At 39.4% G+C, this 16,002-nt stretch overlaps 2 long non-coding RNA genes across 2 annotated transcripts in view; both read left to right on the top strand.

The window, feature by feature from the left end:
* The window catches only part of LOC119621469 (uncharacterized), a 150,669-nt gene that overhangs the window by 116,796 nt on the left and 17,871 nt on the right, over positions 1-16,002 (top strand). The window lies entirely within an intron of this gene.
* On the top strand, positions 4,582-9,871 carry LOC119621470 (uncharacterized). Its single transcript, XR_005238048.2, has 2 exons — positions 4,582-4,703; positions 7,429-9,871. It is a non-coding gene; the product is annotated as an uncharacterized lncRNA (long non-coding RNA).

Here is a 16,002-nt window from a genome sequence, read left to right as displayed (position 1 = left end):
GAGGCAATATAGCCTGGCTAAGCTCAGATATGGAATTATCTGTGTTGCAGTGGAAATGGTTAAGTTGCAACATAAATCGTTGACTCATCTGAACTCTTGGGTGAGTTGGCTGTACTTTGGGATGAGATGAGGTGTTTTTGTTTTTTTTAAACCAAGCCTTCAGTGCTTCCACATGGGAGGCACCATATGGGTAGAAGGTGCCCAGTGCAAAGGATGGGCATTCTGGCTGATAAGTAGTTCTTCCAGAACAACATGGGGCTCCTGCCCCATCCTGGGTGAGGAATATGATGTGCGCCACTTCTTCAGTAGCCGTGAAGAACTTCCATTCCAATGTTCATATTCACATTCCAAATCTATTTGAGTTCTGTTGTGAGTCTGGGCACCCTAAAAACAGGGAAGATGAATCTGTGGTAGCAGCACCACTAGGGACAGCCTCCGTTTGTGGCATATAGGGACATTCAAGAGGGAGGACATACTCCATAAATCTTAGTAATGAGTTGAAAGTTGCCCACCTCCTTCCAAAAGTCTTTGAGTTGCATCTGCTCTACATTTCTCTTTCCTCTTTCTCTTTTTCCTTTCTGCCTAGAGCCTCATTATCCTGAGCTTTGCTGTGAAATCACCAAAGGTTCATAGTTACCTAAACCTACTCTAGGCTGGGCCCATGTTCCTCTGATGTACTGTACTGTGTTCTCTGAATTGTAAAATATGTTCATGATTAACCGAAAACTAGACTCAAAGTACCTATGATTGGGGGAAAAAAAAACCAAAAGGTCATTTCTTAAAAGGGTAGCTGGAGGCTGGAGAGGAGAATGCTGTGACAAGGGGCTGTGTGGAGGAAAACTCTCCCAAGGTGCCAAGAGCTCCTAGGGCAGGGGTGGAGAGATGGGAGGGACCATGCCCTCCATCAGAAATGCCCATGGCAGTGTCTGAGCACTGCCTCTCCTGACGTCCCTACATGTCCCCCTTGATCCCGAGGACTAGAAGCTGCTATATATGCTGCATGCCTCAGAAAACAGATGCCAGGCATTGCCATTGCTATTGAAGTGCTTATAATTATATTAGAACTTGACTTTTGGACTGAGACCTCTGGGGTTGTGTGTGGTAGACATGATGGAAAGAAGGGGATACAATCCTAGCATTTCTCATCAAGATCAAGAACGGTATCTGTGTAATAGAAAGATAATGTGAGCTACATGGCTCATCTTCATTTTTCTAGTAGCCCTATTAAGAACTTAAAAAGATACAGGTGAAATAAATTTTAATAATGTAGTTATTTAATCCTATATAGCCAAAATATTATTTTAACATGTAATCCATATAAAATGTTGAGATACTTTGTAAATTTTTGTGGTACAAAATCTTCAAAATCTGCTGTATATTTTATACTCACAGCACACTGTAGTTTAGACCAGCTACATTTCAAGTGTTCACTAGCCACACGTGGCTGGTGGCTGCTGTATTGATCAGCACCACTCTAGGAAGATCCATTGCTTCAACATGTCATGACTGCTTTCATCCATCTTCGCCCTGCCTCGCTCTCTGACCATTCTGTAACCTCTCCCTTCCTTCCTTCTTTCCACTTGCCCCCATTTTCCCTGACTCCTTTCCCAGCACTCCCCACTCTTCCTTTGCTACTTTTCTTTCTTATGTCAGTGACTTTCTCACTAGATGGTAGGGCCAGAAAGAAAGGAACAAAAAGAGCTTACTTTTGCGCTAGAATAGAAGAGATACAGGGGCAAACAGTATGTAGTTCTATCCCAAACCGTACCAAATCAAGTTCTAGGAAGAAGTAACATTTCTAAGTAAATTTTGTTTGGAAAGGAGGTCACTAAATTAATTTAATTCATAATAAAATAAGAAACACTAACTATTCTCTATGATTTAATGACTCTATGTGCACGTGTATCAAATTTTCCAACAGTAGCCATACCAGATTTCTTTCTGTGGCATAGAATCTATTTAATTGCTTGATCTTTGTAAACTAGCATCCAAGCTCATGCAGAATATGTGGGAAGCATTCTCAGATGCTACACTTCTCTTTGCCACCAAAAGCCTCGCCGACTCATATCCCTGTTTCTCAGAAACAGGAATAAGGAGATACAGTCACACACTGCATAATGATGTTTTGGCCAATGATGGTCCGCATATAGGACGGTGGTCCTGTATTAAAAAAACCAGTAAGGAGCAGTGGCATGTGCCTGTAATCCCAGCTACTCAGGGGACTGACATGGGAGGAACACTTGAGCTCAGAAGTTTGAGGCTACAATGAGCCACAACTGTGCCACTGCACTCCAGCCTGGGTGACAGAGCAAAACTCTGTCTCAAAAAGGAAAAAAAAATAGGAAAAGAAAGTCTAGCACAACTATTATGCATTGTACATGTACATAATACTTAAAAATGATAATAAAAACATTACTGACTTATACATACTTTTCATCACTAGTTTAGAGTACTCCTTTTACTTATTTAAAAAAAAAAAAAACAGTCTCAGGAAGGTCTTTTAGGAGGGATTCCAGAAGAAGGCATTGTTATCATAGGAGACGACAGCTTCATGCATGTTATTACCTCTGAAGACCTTCCAGTGGGACAAGATGTGGAGGTGGAAGACAGTGATATTGATGATCCTGATGCTGTGTAGGCCTAGGCTAATGTTTGCATTTATGTCTTAGTTTTTAACAAAAAAGTTTAAAAAGTGAAAAAAATTAATAGAAAAAAGCTTATAAAGATACAAAGAAAGAAAATATTTTTGTACAGCTGTACAATGTATTAGTGTTTTAAGCTAAATGTTATTACGAAAGAGTCAAAAAGTTAAAAAAATTAAAAAGTTTATAAAGTAAAAAAGTTTCAGCAAGCTAAGGATAATTTATTATTGAAGAAAGAAAAAAATTTTAAATAAATGTAGTGTAGCCTAAGTGTCCAGTGTTTATAAAGTCTATAGTTGTATACAGTAGTGTCCTAGGCCTTCACATTCACTCACCACTCACTCACTGACTCACCCAGAACATCCTCCAGGCCTTCAAGCTCCAATCATGGTAAGCACCCTACACAAGGGTACCCTTTTTAATGTTTTATACTGTATTTTTACTGTACCTTTTCTATGTTTAGATTCAAAAATTTACCACTGTGCTATAATTGCCTACAATATTGAGTACAGTAACATGCTGTACAGGTTTGTAGTGTCGGAGCAATAGGCTATACCTTATATCCTAGGTGTATAGTAGGCTATACCATCTAGGTTTGTGTAAATACACGATGATGTTCACAAAAGTGCAAAGCCGCCAAATGATGCATTTCAGAAGGAATGTATCCCTACCATTAAGTGACATATGACAATAGTTTCGTTTCCCCTCTTCCCTCCTCTTTGATGTTGAAGAATGGCTTGGCAGAGCCTGGAGGTCAGTCACATAATGAAATGGTTGACTCCTAACTCTAAGATGTGGATTTCTTTGGTACAGAGAGCTGTTTTTCAAAGTCTTAAATATACAAGAATCCAAGCTTGGGCTCCCAGAGATACCAGGGTTTGTTTTTTTTTTCTCATTTCCTTATTTCCCTCTTGCTCAATAGTATTCACTATTCCATTGTGAAGTCTCCCCCAGGTCATTTTTGGTTGATTCTGGGCATCTTTCTTGATCATCCCAGCTCTTCACTCTGGTTGGGATATACTAGGTGCATTTCCGAAATTTGATCTTGGGCTCTGCTCTACTGGCATGCTGTTTCAAACCGACATTTCCTTGACTTACCATAAGTCAATTCCATTGTCTAGCTTCTTAAATAGAAATCATTTGGTTGTTTTAATATTTTTACTGCTCATTCCTGCATTTATATATAATTATGCTCAGACTACCTTTTTCTACCATGTGCAAATTCGACATGAAAACACTTCTCTCTTGAGCTTTACCCTCACTAGCTATGCTGAGCCAAAGCTTTTGTTGTTTTCTGTCTAGCTTATCCACCACCCACTTCATTTGACCTTATAAACATGTTTAAATAGATTTCTCGGATAATGACCATTCTAGCTGGCAACTTCCCGTTTAGATATTATAGCAGGCACAGTGCAAATTAGAGGGCAGAGCAAAAGCACTAAGAATCATGAGACCCTGGATAAATATAGTAGACCCGCTCAGGCTCATAGGACAAGGCTGGGTTCTTACCCCAGTTTACCCACTGACTCAGGGGGTGACTCTGGGGAAGGCCGAGTAAAACAATCATTGGTTTCATCTACTGGTGACTCAGGCATGTTGATCTCGATAAATGGGGGCAAAAGAAGGAGTCTGCTGTCACGGAGACACCTCATTTCCATCCTGGGTGTTTCACTGTTCCCTGGGTTGGTCTCTGAGTTCACTGGGAGGAAAACAAAGATGCCCTTTGTGCACTATTGAAGGCAGGCTGGGTGCTCATGGGGCAACTGGCCGTATCAGCAATGAGAGGAATCTTTTAAAGGTTAGCAGATGGGCAAATAGGAAGAGCTGTTCAACCTGATATTAAAAGGTTGCCTTTCAAATGTGGCTTTGTTCAATTCAGTGTTATATTGCTTTAATATTTTCCACTGCTCTGCGATTTTGCTAATAGACCAGTTCACCAGTGATGGGAGCATTCAGTGAGAGCCTGGTGTTCTGCTCAGTACCAAGTGCAGCACTTTCACATACTTGATGCTCAGTGAATGTTGAAAGAGACAGTGAAAGGGTACAGAGCTGAATGAGTAGGTATGGTTACACTGTAAATGGCCTTGCTCACATTCTTTGACAGCAGTTTTCTTTGCTGACTTGATTTTCCAAATGTCAGAATTGTCAAATCCTAGCATCTTCAAATCTTCTTTCTTTTCTTGATTTGATTTAGTAGCATTTTCAGGGACTCTCTGGCCATCTGATGGGTCTTTTAGATTCAACTATTTGCAGGAGATCATACTTTTGTGACCTAGAAGGGAAATTTTTTTGGATAACTTTTCATGAGTCTTTGTTAAATAAACTTAGCATATCCTCCCTCCTTATTCCACAGAAATAGATCTCCATAGTTTCTGAGTTGAAATAAGGAAATGAAATAATATAATATATGAAGTTGTACAGCAATTTGATGAGCAACTAGATTAATTGTTCTTCAAAATGCAGAAAATAAACCTCTATACTAAAAGAAAAATGCAACTTGCAAAATAAATTACTATATAAAAAAATTTAAAAATTCATATTTTTTCCTTTGAGGGAGAAGAAACAACTTCAAATGGGTGAATGGCATAACTGTTGACTAGTTAATAAAATCATCTTATATAATATAGTTCTTATCCACTTTTTTTGTTGTGCTGAATACCTTTATGTCCTGATAAAAATTGCTTGAGGCATGAGGAACAAGTGTTCGGCACTCTTTGAAGAGAGGTGGTAACTAAACTTTGGGGCTTGGCCTTGTTGCCTAAGATCACACAGTTTGAAGCTGAACTGAAACTAGAAACCAGGGATGCTGGATCAGAGTTCAGTACTTTTTAGAATATTAGAAAGAAGGAAAGTCAGCCGGGTGTGGTGGCTCACACCTGTAATCCCAGCTCTTTGGGAGGCCAAGGCGGGCAGATCACTTGAGGTCAGGAGTTTGAGACCAGCCTGGCCAACATGGTGAAACCTCATCTCTACTAAATATACAAAAATTAGCCAGGAGTGCTAGCACATGCCTATAATCCCAGCTATTTGGGAGGCTGAGGCAGGAGAACTGCTTGAACCTAGGAGGCAGAGGTTGCAGTGAGCCGAGATCGGGCCATTGCATTCCAGCCTGAGTGAAGAGGTGAGACTCCATCTCAAAAAGAAAGAAAGAAAGAAAGAAAGAAAGAAAGAAAGAAAGAAAGAAAGAAAGAAAGAAAGAAAGAAAGAAAGAAAGAAAGAAAGAAAGAAGGAAGGAAGGAAAGTCAGATACACAAAATATGAATGGAAGAAGAGCTAATAATAATGAAATATTTTTGGTAGGGTTTACCTCAATGAAAAGCAAAATCACCTCCACTATTTTCTCCCGATTGACTGAAAGTTCTAAGTATCAATCTAGGAGTTCCATAAAAAAAAGAACTGTGCCTCTTTCAGATCTCCTGGACCTAACCCAATTTCTCATGTCGTAGGTCCTAAACACATGCTTGATGAATAAATAGATAACTTTCCACAATGTATTCTATTGTTAGCTCCTTCTCTTATACCTTAATAATCCATTCACATATTTCCTCCCTCTGGGTGGAGCATAAGTCAACTTCAAGATTGGACATGTGGCATAACATCATGGTGAATACATGTTGATTGAGCACAATGAGGAAGCAAAAGTTGAAGCAAGGGTTATATGTGTCTTCTTGGATTGCACTACTTCATAAATAAAGAAACACAACTAGTAGAACTTTTGGGGTTGAAGAGACTTTAGAGATCATGCAGTATATTTCCTTCAGCTGAAGCACAAAAGTATGAATGGCTAAGGAAAGCCTCATGAGGAGATGGGAGCAGTGCTGACATGAGATTGGCATCTCCCAAATTCCAGTCCTGTGTTCTTTCTAATGCACCACCTCTTACCTGTCTGGTGCATATGTATATGTGTATATATCTATATCCATATCCGTATCTATAGCTATCTTCAAATGGGCTGGTCATTCTTGTCTAAATTTGTGTAACATCAAGGTCCCTGAAATTGAACAGAATGGGTAACATATATTGAAAATGGTCTCTTTTCAATGAAATATGTTTTTGATTAGTATCTTATCAACAGTTTTCATAAGCAGTATAAGAAAATGAAGATGATCACAAAGCACTAGTTGGACATTCACTTTGACTACTTGCCAATCATTAAGTGTTCATTCACATGCTATGACTGTAGGGCACCCTGGTGGATGCTGGAGGAGGAGGGGTAAGAAGAAGGATGAGGCAAAATCCCTGTCTTCAAGGATCGTGCAGTCTGTTTGGAAAATTAATATTTATATAAAAATGAATAACATGAGTGTTCATTAAATGGTAGAAGTTTGGGTAATAGTGCTACCATGTCACTGTATTAGGGAGGCCTTTCTGGAGGAGGATGTATTTATGCATATAAAGGATTGGCCAAGCTAAAACAAGTGAAGGAGACTACTTTGGTGGGTCAAGGATGCAGAGAAAATGACAAAATCAAATACCAATAATTCTAATGGTTTTCAAGATTCCTTAAAATATTTTGGCCATCAGTTTTCAAGTATAGACTATAATTTGCACTATGTATGTACTAATCCTATTGTATTTAGGTTTTAGCGTGACTCTCACAAAACCGTAATCTGAAAGGTTCCTGAGACAGGCATTGACAGCTATATAGAACAACCTTTGGCTAAAGGATGGGCATCTCTGACCAGTAGTGTAGTGGCCACTTCTCTGCTCTTCTCACATCCCCTCAGATCCATTTTGCCATGTTGGTGTGCCTTTCCTCTAGCTTCTGTGTGATTTTTTTTTCTAGGTTCACCCTTGTGACTCTCTCAGATGACTGCCCCTTTGTCTGCAAGCCTGAAAACCAGAAGTGCCTAAGGGGTTACATCCTCCCTGCACAGCCCTTAGCCAATGACTGGCAAAGGAGAGGGAAAGCCTGGATTCATTGCCTCCTTTGGGAAAAACTCAGAGACATGATTCAGACTCCGGAGTTCTCCTGTAGGATCAGGCCTACATCCCCTTTCTGAAATTTCTCATAAACCACAGTCCCCTGCTTGACTTTTTCCCCTTCCCTGCGCATCATCCATCTTCTTCTACTTCCCTCCTTCATTTCAGAATCTGCATCTGAGAAAACTGCCCTAAGATAAGGAATATGCCTATCGTCCGATTTGAGTTCTGTAAACAAGAGCCAAGAGAGCAGGGGTGATGACACAGCTGAGCCACAATCAAGTTTCTTATTATTTTCCGGGCACAGAAGATTCCAGTCCACATCCTGTCTTCCCTTCATTCCCAAGATATAGCAATAGAAGTCTGAAGATGGTAAACTCTAATAACGGTTCCCTGAATAGAAAATAACAAGCCTTCCCCTCCATGCCTAACAGTCCCCAATACAATTGGTGTTCATAATATACAGTTTGAAGACAATGATGACCAATGACCAAAGGCATAATCAGAATCACAGCCCTATATCAGCGCTCTGGACCCACACATGCTCTTGCTAACCCAGTGATGTTTACCAGGAGGCATCTTGCCAGAAGGGAAATCAGCTGTGGGGGCTGTACGTTCCAGGAGCCAGCCCATCAAGAAGGCATTTGTGAGTTTCAGGGCGTGGGGGTACAGTGGAACAAAAGTGGTGTCTGTTTGCTTACATCATGGAAGCAGCATTGGAAGAAATCACTCCTGACCAACCGATGCCAGTTGGTGGAGCCCAGATTTTTAAAACTAGATAGTTGCCCATCAGTAAGGATGTCGAAGGGGCGAACCCACCAGCATGACTCTTTCCCTCCCTCCCTCTGTTTGATATTTTCAGGAGTGCTACTCTGTGATAGGCTGCACTCATGTGATGATTACTGTATTGTGCATTCGCTGACTCTCACGACGTACAGACTTTCCAAAGCTCAGCTGCTTTATAACATCCAAATTAATACCAAGAGATTTCTGGGAAGAGGAAGGGAACTACTGTGACATATGGACCAAATCTAATGATTCATATAAAACTCATCAGTTATATTTTTACCTCCTTTGTCCCCTTCTAGTCCTTTAAGAAATAAGAATCAATCATTGTCACATTGTCTAGTTACTTATACTGTACTTACCCAAAAAGGTAAGTTTACTTCTCATGAATTTTGACTTATTGAGAAGAAATCCAATCTCAGTCATGGATTGAGACTGTTCTTGTTGTTAATTAATGAAAACTGAATTATAAACTGTTTTGTACAAAAAGTATTATTGAAAGAAATGTCACACTAAAAGATGTATCAAAAACCTTGATAAAATTAAGGTTCATTGTGTTTAGCATTATTCAGTCATCCATCATTCTGGGAGAAGGCATATTAAAATCAACAAGTTATTTTGACATAATTTACTCTTTGTGATTCTTCACAGTTCCTCCAGGATGACAGATAGGACTTTGTAATCATAGCTGAAAAAGGCTCATCAATTAATAGTTAAATTAATGAATGAACAAAATATAATGTCATTCATCTATCAGTTTATTCATCATCCTACTTAGTACCTCTTTTTAACAATGCTTCCTAAAATGCTATTTACACTGTGAATTGGTTTTACAAGATTCTTTTAATCAAAGATGAAATTTATAACACAGAAACAGAAAACCAAATACTGCTTATTCTCACTTATAAGTGGGAGCTAAACACTGGGTACACATTGACCCAAAGACAGGAAAAACAGACACTGGGGACTACAGGAGGGGGCAGGAGGGGACAAGGTTTGAAAAACTTCCTATTGGGAAATTTACTCTCGGTAAGCTCATTACCTGGGTGATGGGTTCAATCGTACTCCAAAACTCAGCGTCACACAATATACCTTTGTAACAAATCTTCACATATACACCAAGTCTAAACTAAAAGTTGGAAAAAAGATGAGATTCAGTTCAGCCATAGTCTTACAGAAAACATCAAATTAGTAAAATCTAAAGTTATGAGATTTGATAGTTTTACAGTAGTTGACATCTATAGAACAGACAATCTGGACTTTACATGATCTATAGGACATCTAGAGGATGTCCAGCAGAAGAGAGACTGCCTTTTCCGTGTATCTTTTTTAATAAGTAAGGATATCTTCTTAGAACCCCCAAACAGGCTTCTTTCTGAACCAATCACTGACATGAGAAATGAAACAGCTACTTAAGATTAATGACGATTTGCTCTTTGAGTCATGTAAAGGAGGGGTGAAGACCTGAACAAAAAGTAAAGGAAGAGAGAAATGCCTGGTGGTCAGTAAACCAACAGTGTCTGCTTCAGCTACCTTTCCAGGGGCCAGCTTCTCTCACGATGGTGAGAAATGTGTTGAGGGGTCATGAAGTGACTTTTTTCAAGGGTGGCTGTTGCTTGTAAGTGAAGACACGATGGCCATAAGGTATGATTGATGGAAGAACATTCTCACCTTCCCCAAAATACCTCACTAATGCATCTTCTGAAAAGTCCCACATTATGACTTTGGGTTATTTTATCTGGAATTAAAATACCTATTAAAATGCATGTTTATAATTTTAGAGTGGGATAGCATAGTAAATAAACACCTTAGGATATTTTCTTCAGCAACTCCTTTTTAAGCGCCTAAGAGCAAGGCACTCTGCTAGGTGGGAGATGCAGGAATACCTCACAGATAGCCCTCTATTCTGACAACCTATCCATTTGAGTGAACTACATGCACAAGAACTATAGTAGAATATATAGTAGATGATATAGATATCATCGAGATGTGGCTGACCTTGGAGTTTGAAGGTAGGAACTATAACTTGTGAATGATATAGAGGAAGAAGGGAGAATGGTGAAGAAGGTGGTGTTAGAGTGGGCTGTGAACGACTCTAAAATGCAGATACAGAAAAAGACAATCGAAGCTAAAGGGTTCCATAGGGGTGTGGAGAAGCACAGGAAGTATGCAGGGGAAGCAGAAAGATTGCCTTTACTTGGAGCAAAATGATGGCAATCCATGGTTGATAAGATGAGAAACAACTCTTAGAGGCGTTTGATGCCAGGTTAAGGAGTTGGGAATTTGTTACAGATACAGAGAGGATCCTTCGAAGGTATTAGAAAAAGAGTTGTTATTAGGGAAATTGTCTGGTTTTGATGGGCGAATAAATTGAATGGGAGGAGGTAATAATAGACCTTGGTGGTGGTAAGGGCAGTTATATATCTAGTAATTATTAAAGTGACTTAGAGAAGAAGAGATAAAACATTTCAGGAAAAATAGCATGGTCAGAGAAGTTTAGGTTCACACAAGTCACCTCCCTCTCTTGGATATCCAAGAGACAATATAAGGCCACTAGGGCCCCCAAGGAGTTTCTGGAGGGGGCAGGGGTTATACTGAAGTCCAACAGCAATGTTTGCCATGCTCAGCATTTGGCCCAGTGCAGAGATTTCTCCCAAGTGCTGACAAGCTTTTTCTCATTCATGGAGACTGGGTTCCCAACCACTGTGTCTGTAGCCCCTGGTATTCCCTGAATTGGCACCAACCGTTGTCTAAATGTTCCCCTTTGTTCTTAGCTTTCTAAATGACTCATCAGATGCCTACTTATGTTGTCTGAGTTGATTTATGAAACCCTAATGTGACAGATGAGACCTAATTCCCTTGGGGATTATTATTTCTCTAGGTAGTTTCCCATTATGGCAGTTTCAATGACATGTGTATTTCTGCCAACAATGCTTAGTTCTCTCTTTTGTACTTTCAAGATTCTTGACATCAGGTCCAGACTTTTGGAATTCACTTCCCCAGCTATTTTGACTATGTTTGAGTAGAAGTTCTGGCAGGGATTTTTATGAAGCCATGCTATATATGATAGATTCTAATTGAAGAGTGAGATGTGGAAGATATTGCAAAAGCTAAGGGTTGCTGCTGGCTGCAGTAATGATGGGAAACCAGATAATTCAGCCAACCTGCTAGGTAGACCCACCTCTATTAACCTGAATTATCTATCTATCTATCTATCTATCTATCTATCTATCCATCAATCAATGAGCATTTCACAATTACAGGGCAAAGTTGCACCAAGAAGCCATTAGCAAATGTATTTATTCAATAACAAAAAGAGTCCAAAGAAACAGAGTTACTAAAGTACAATGTAACATTTTATATTTTTATCAGCATTCTCACCATTGTATAATCCAACTGAATTGTTTCAACCTAGTTGGCCTGTCAGGTTATCCTGATCAGCAAGGATTAATTCATTAGACCATATCCCTATCTGTATGCAAGAAGTATAATTGTTAGGACAGTCACGATTAGGACTGACTTTCATCTGGTGCGCACTGGTAGAGCATATCGGACAGCACCCATTATCTTTATTTGTAGGGGTCCACGTGGTTAATAAATTGTTAGACTGTTACCCTTGCACAAATTGCTGAATTATAAATATAAAGAACTATAAAATAAGATAAAAATAGCTTGTGAAGGAAACCTAAACCTCTGACTTTAATGCTTCCATGCTGATACATCCCGTGTCAGATATGGCACCTATAGGTGATTTTACAACCACAGGTTATTAAGCACCAATGTACAGAACAAGGAGGAAAATAATGTAGTTCTGAAAACTAAGTAGTACATTCAGAGGGTCCTTTGGCTTATGAAACATTTGTCTCAACAAGAGTTTACGGTTCAGAAAAATCAAAAAAGTTGCAGGAACGAAATAAACATCAGGATGGGTATATTAATTTCCTATTGCTGCTGTAACAAATTACTGTAGATTTCATAGCTTAAAACAACACAAATATATTTTCTCATAGTTCTGGACGTCAGAAGTCTGAAATGGGCTTTAATGGACTTAAATCAAGATGCTGGCAGGCTGCATTTATTCCAGAGGCTCCAGGGAAGAACCTGTTTCCTTCCATTCTCAGCTTCTAGAGTTTGCCGGTATTTCTTGGCTCATGGCCCCCTTTCATATTTAAAGCCAACAGTGGCCAGTCAGCTTTTTCTCACAGTGTATCACTCTGACAGTAATTCTCTCTTTTCCACATTTAAAGAACACTTGTGATTCCATTGAGCCTATCTGGACAATCCAGGATAATCTCTCCACTTCAAGATCATTAACTTACATCCACAAAGTCTCTTTGGCCATGTAAGGTAACATATTCACAGGTTCCAGAAATTAGAACGTGAGTAACTTTGGAAGGTCACTGTTCTGCCCACCACAAAGTGTTTCCAAATGTCATAGTGGTCACGGTTAGTGTTTGATCTTGGACATCCCAGTCTCAGAGTCAGAAAACCTTGTTTTCTCCCTGAAGTTTGCAACTGAAAGACTGGGTTGTTCTGCCTGTAGGAATAACATAGATGGTGGAGATGAGATGAAAGATGGGAGTAAATATAAAAAGAAAAATGGAATGATGAAAAGATGGAAAATATGGAAGATGGAAATCAATCAAGAAATATTTATCAAACGTGCTTTATGTTGAGCTCTGTAGGCAGCAAAAAATAGAAGAAAATACACTTAGCCTCATTTGCTTGAAGGACTAGACTTTCTTGTGCTGTCAAGGTAAAGCATTTTGCTCATGGGCTACAGCATGTTTTGGAATCCCTTCTGTGCTTTGCCCTAAACAGTGTGCCCTGAACACTCAGGCGTGTCCCAGAGACAATCAGCCAGTCAGTTTGGCTGGAGCTGAGGGAGCATATCTTCCTTAAAACAAGATGAGGAGGGGCCCCAAATGTCTGTTAATGAGGAGCAGTTGGCACACGAATGACCTCACCAGGAATCTCTTGTCCCTCCTGCTATACTGCCCTCTCCAGGTTTGGTGAGTTGGAGTGCTCAAGAGCTGGCCAGTACTGATACTTACAGCTAAGCTTCCCTTTTGAGATTTCATTGCTACCACTTTACAATATCCAGGTTTTGTAAGTGGTTACAAGCAACAGTATTGTATCAGCTTAGAGGAAAGCTCCATTCTAAGCAGAGACCTTTGCCACATGTGTAACTTCCATGTCCACTCCTTGAGCATGGTTCCACTTGGAAACACCTTAGTTCTAGTCCAGTCATGTCATCTTGGAGAAACAGTTTCATTCCTCTAGTCTCATTGATTTTGTCCTTGTTCCTCTTTGATGTCAAAGCTAGGCTGGATTATTCCAGTTTATTGTCATCAGTTCTTCAACCAACGTCATTAAGCAGGCTTTTAGAGCAAGATGTGTACAAACTTTAAACCAACAGGGAAATTGTCCTGAGATGCAAATAAAATGGTCCATGGTAATAAGACATTGGAAGTGGGTAGGAGGGTTCTTCCTCCCCTGCTGCCTCTCTATACTCCTAAGCCCCCGTCTCTTTCCTTGGTATAGATGAATTAAGATGAAAAATTTATCTTCCAAATCTTGGTCCAGCTCAAATGTTAATGTACAATTATTTCTTGTGTTTTCCTCCCAGAATTACAAAAACACAAGCTGTAATATAAGGAAACGACTAGAAAGAAAAAAAACCCCATACATTCCAAAAGCAGTTCTTTGAAAAGTTGTACAAAATAGAAAAAGAAAAAGAAAAAAAAGTTGTAAGCCTGATCAAAGGAAAAAAAGAGCCAAAAGGTTAAGAATGAGAATGGAGGCATAATATAGATACCAAAAACAGTGAAAGTAATTATGAGAAAATGACCCTATAGTGACAAAGTTGAAAACCTAAAGCAAATATATGGTCTGGTTTTGCTCAGAGTAGGGACAAGTGAGCTCTTACCAGACCAACCTCAAATTATAAACAAAATAAAAATATAACTATTTGAGAGAACTGGAAAGGTAGATTCTGGGGGCAGATTCTGGATTGTCATTTAGAAGAAAGAAACAGTGTGGGGAGACTTCCCTCCCTGTTTTGGGACACAGATTGCTTTCAAAAAGCAATCCAAAAGCAACAGCGTACAGGGTTTTAAAAACAGAAAGAAACCCTCGATCTTTTTTTTATAGCACGATTTACTGGATATTTATTTATTTATTTATTGTACTTTAAGTTCTGGGATACATGTGCAGAATGTGCAGGTTTGTTACATAGGTATACATGTGCCATGGTGGTTTGCTGCACCCACCAACCTGTCATCTAGGTTTTAAGCCCCACATGCCTTAGGTATTTGTCCTAGTGCTCTCCCTCCCCTTGTCCTCCCCCACCCCGATAGGCCCCAGTATGTGATGTTCCCCTCCCTGTGTCCATGTGTTCTCATTGTTCCATTTCCACTTATGAGTGAGAGCATGCGGTGTTTGGTTTTCTGTTCCTGTGTTAGTTTGCTGAGAATAACGAAGAAACCCTCAATCTTATTGGCTTATAGAGCCAGAAGACAGGGCAACCAGAGCCATGAGAAAGTAAGGATGTCCTTCGAGAAAGCCAGAAAGGGAAAGCTACAAATTCTGTGTATAAACTCTGCTCAGATTTCTGGCTAACACCTGATTTATGAATGCACAGAACAGACTCTAAAAGTCCCTTCTAAAGCCAAAGGAATGGAGCTGAGATTTGAGGTGCCAGCCAAATGTTAGAGTTTACAGCTGGAATCCAACCAAGTTAATTGCCTGCTAAAACAAAAAAGTTTACAGTTTGGGGGAAAATATAACAGAATGTAGAGTATCTGGAATTTAACACTACAGTGTTCCAGATACAAGCAAAATTACTTGACATATAAAGAAATGAGCACGTGACCCATTCTCAAGAGGAAGAAGGCTTTTAAGACAGCTTAGATGTTGGACTTAGCAGACAAAGATTTAAAGCAGTGACTATAAACATGTTAAGTGATATGAAGAAAAGCACATTCAAAATTAGTGAAAAGATAGGATATCTCAGCAGAGAAACAGAAACCATAAAAAGGAATCAAAGCAACAGTATCTGCAATAAAACACTTATTGAAGGAAATTCAGAGCCAAATGGAGATGACAGAGGAAAGAACCCATGGATGGAAAGATAGATCAATAGAAACTATCCAGTCTGAAGAAAAAAGAGAAAAAATAGGGAAGAAAATGAAGAGACTTGAGAACCTAAAGAACAATATCAAAAGATTTTACACATGTGTAACCAGAGTCTCACAGAGTAGAGAGATAATGGGCTGAAAAAAATATTTGAAGAAAAACTGGCTGAAGAGTTCCTAACTTTGACAGAAGTAGAAAGTGTCCAGATTTATCCAGCTAAGCTCAAGTGGCATAAACACAAAGCAAACTATGCCTAGGCACATCAGCCTTCTGGAAGTTAAAGATAAAGGGAAAATCTTGAAAACAGCTAGAGGAAAGTGGCATGTTATATACAAGAAAACAATGCTTTGAATGAATAATGAATGAATAAAGTTTCTGCCCTCTTCTCAGAAACTTGAAGGCAAGAGCACAGTGAGACAAAAATCTTTAAAGTGTTGAAAGAAAAACAACCACTGCAACCACCACCCATCAAGCCAGAAATCTATATCCAGTAAAATATTCTTTGAGAATAAAA

This window comes from Chlorocebus sabaeus, chromosome 4 (genome assembly GCF_047675955.1).
Source record: "Chlorocebus sabaeus isolate Y175 chromosome 4, mChlSab1.0.hap1, whole genome shotgun sequence".
In the NCBI taxonomy this organism is placed as follows: Eukaryota; Metazoa; Chordata; class Mammalia; order Primates; family Cercopithecidae; genus Chlorocebus; species Chlorocebus sabaeus.
The sequence above is the reverse complement of the archived record's forward strand: the minus strand, read 5'-3'. Positions and strand labels throughout refer to the sequence as shown.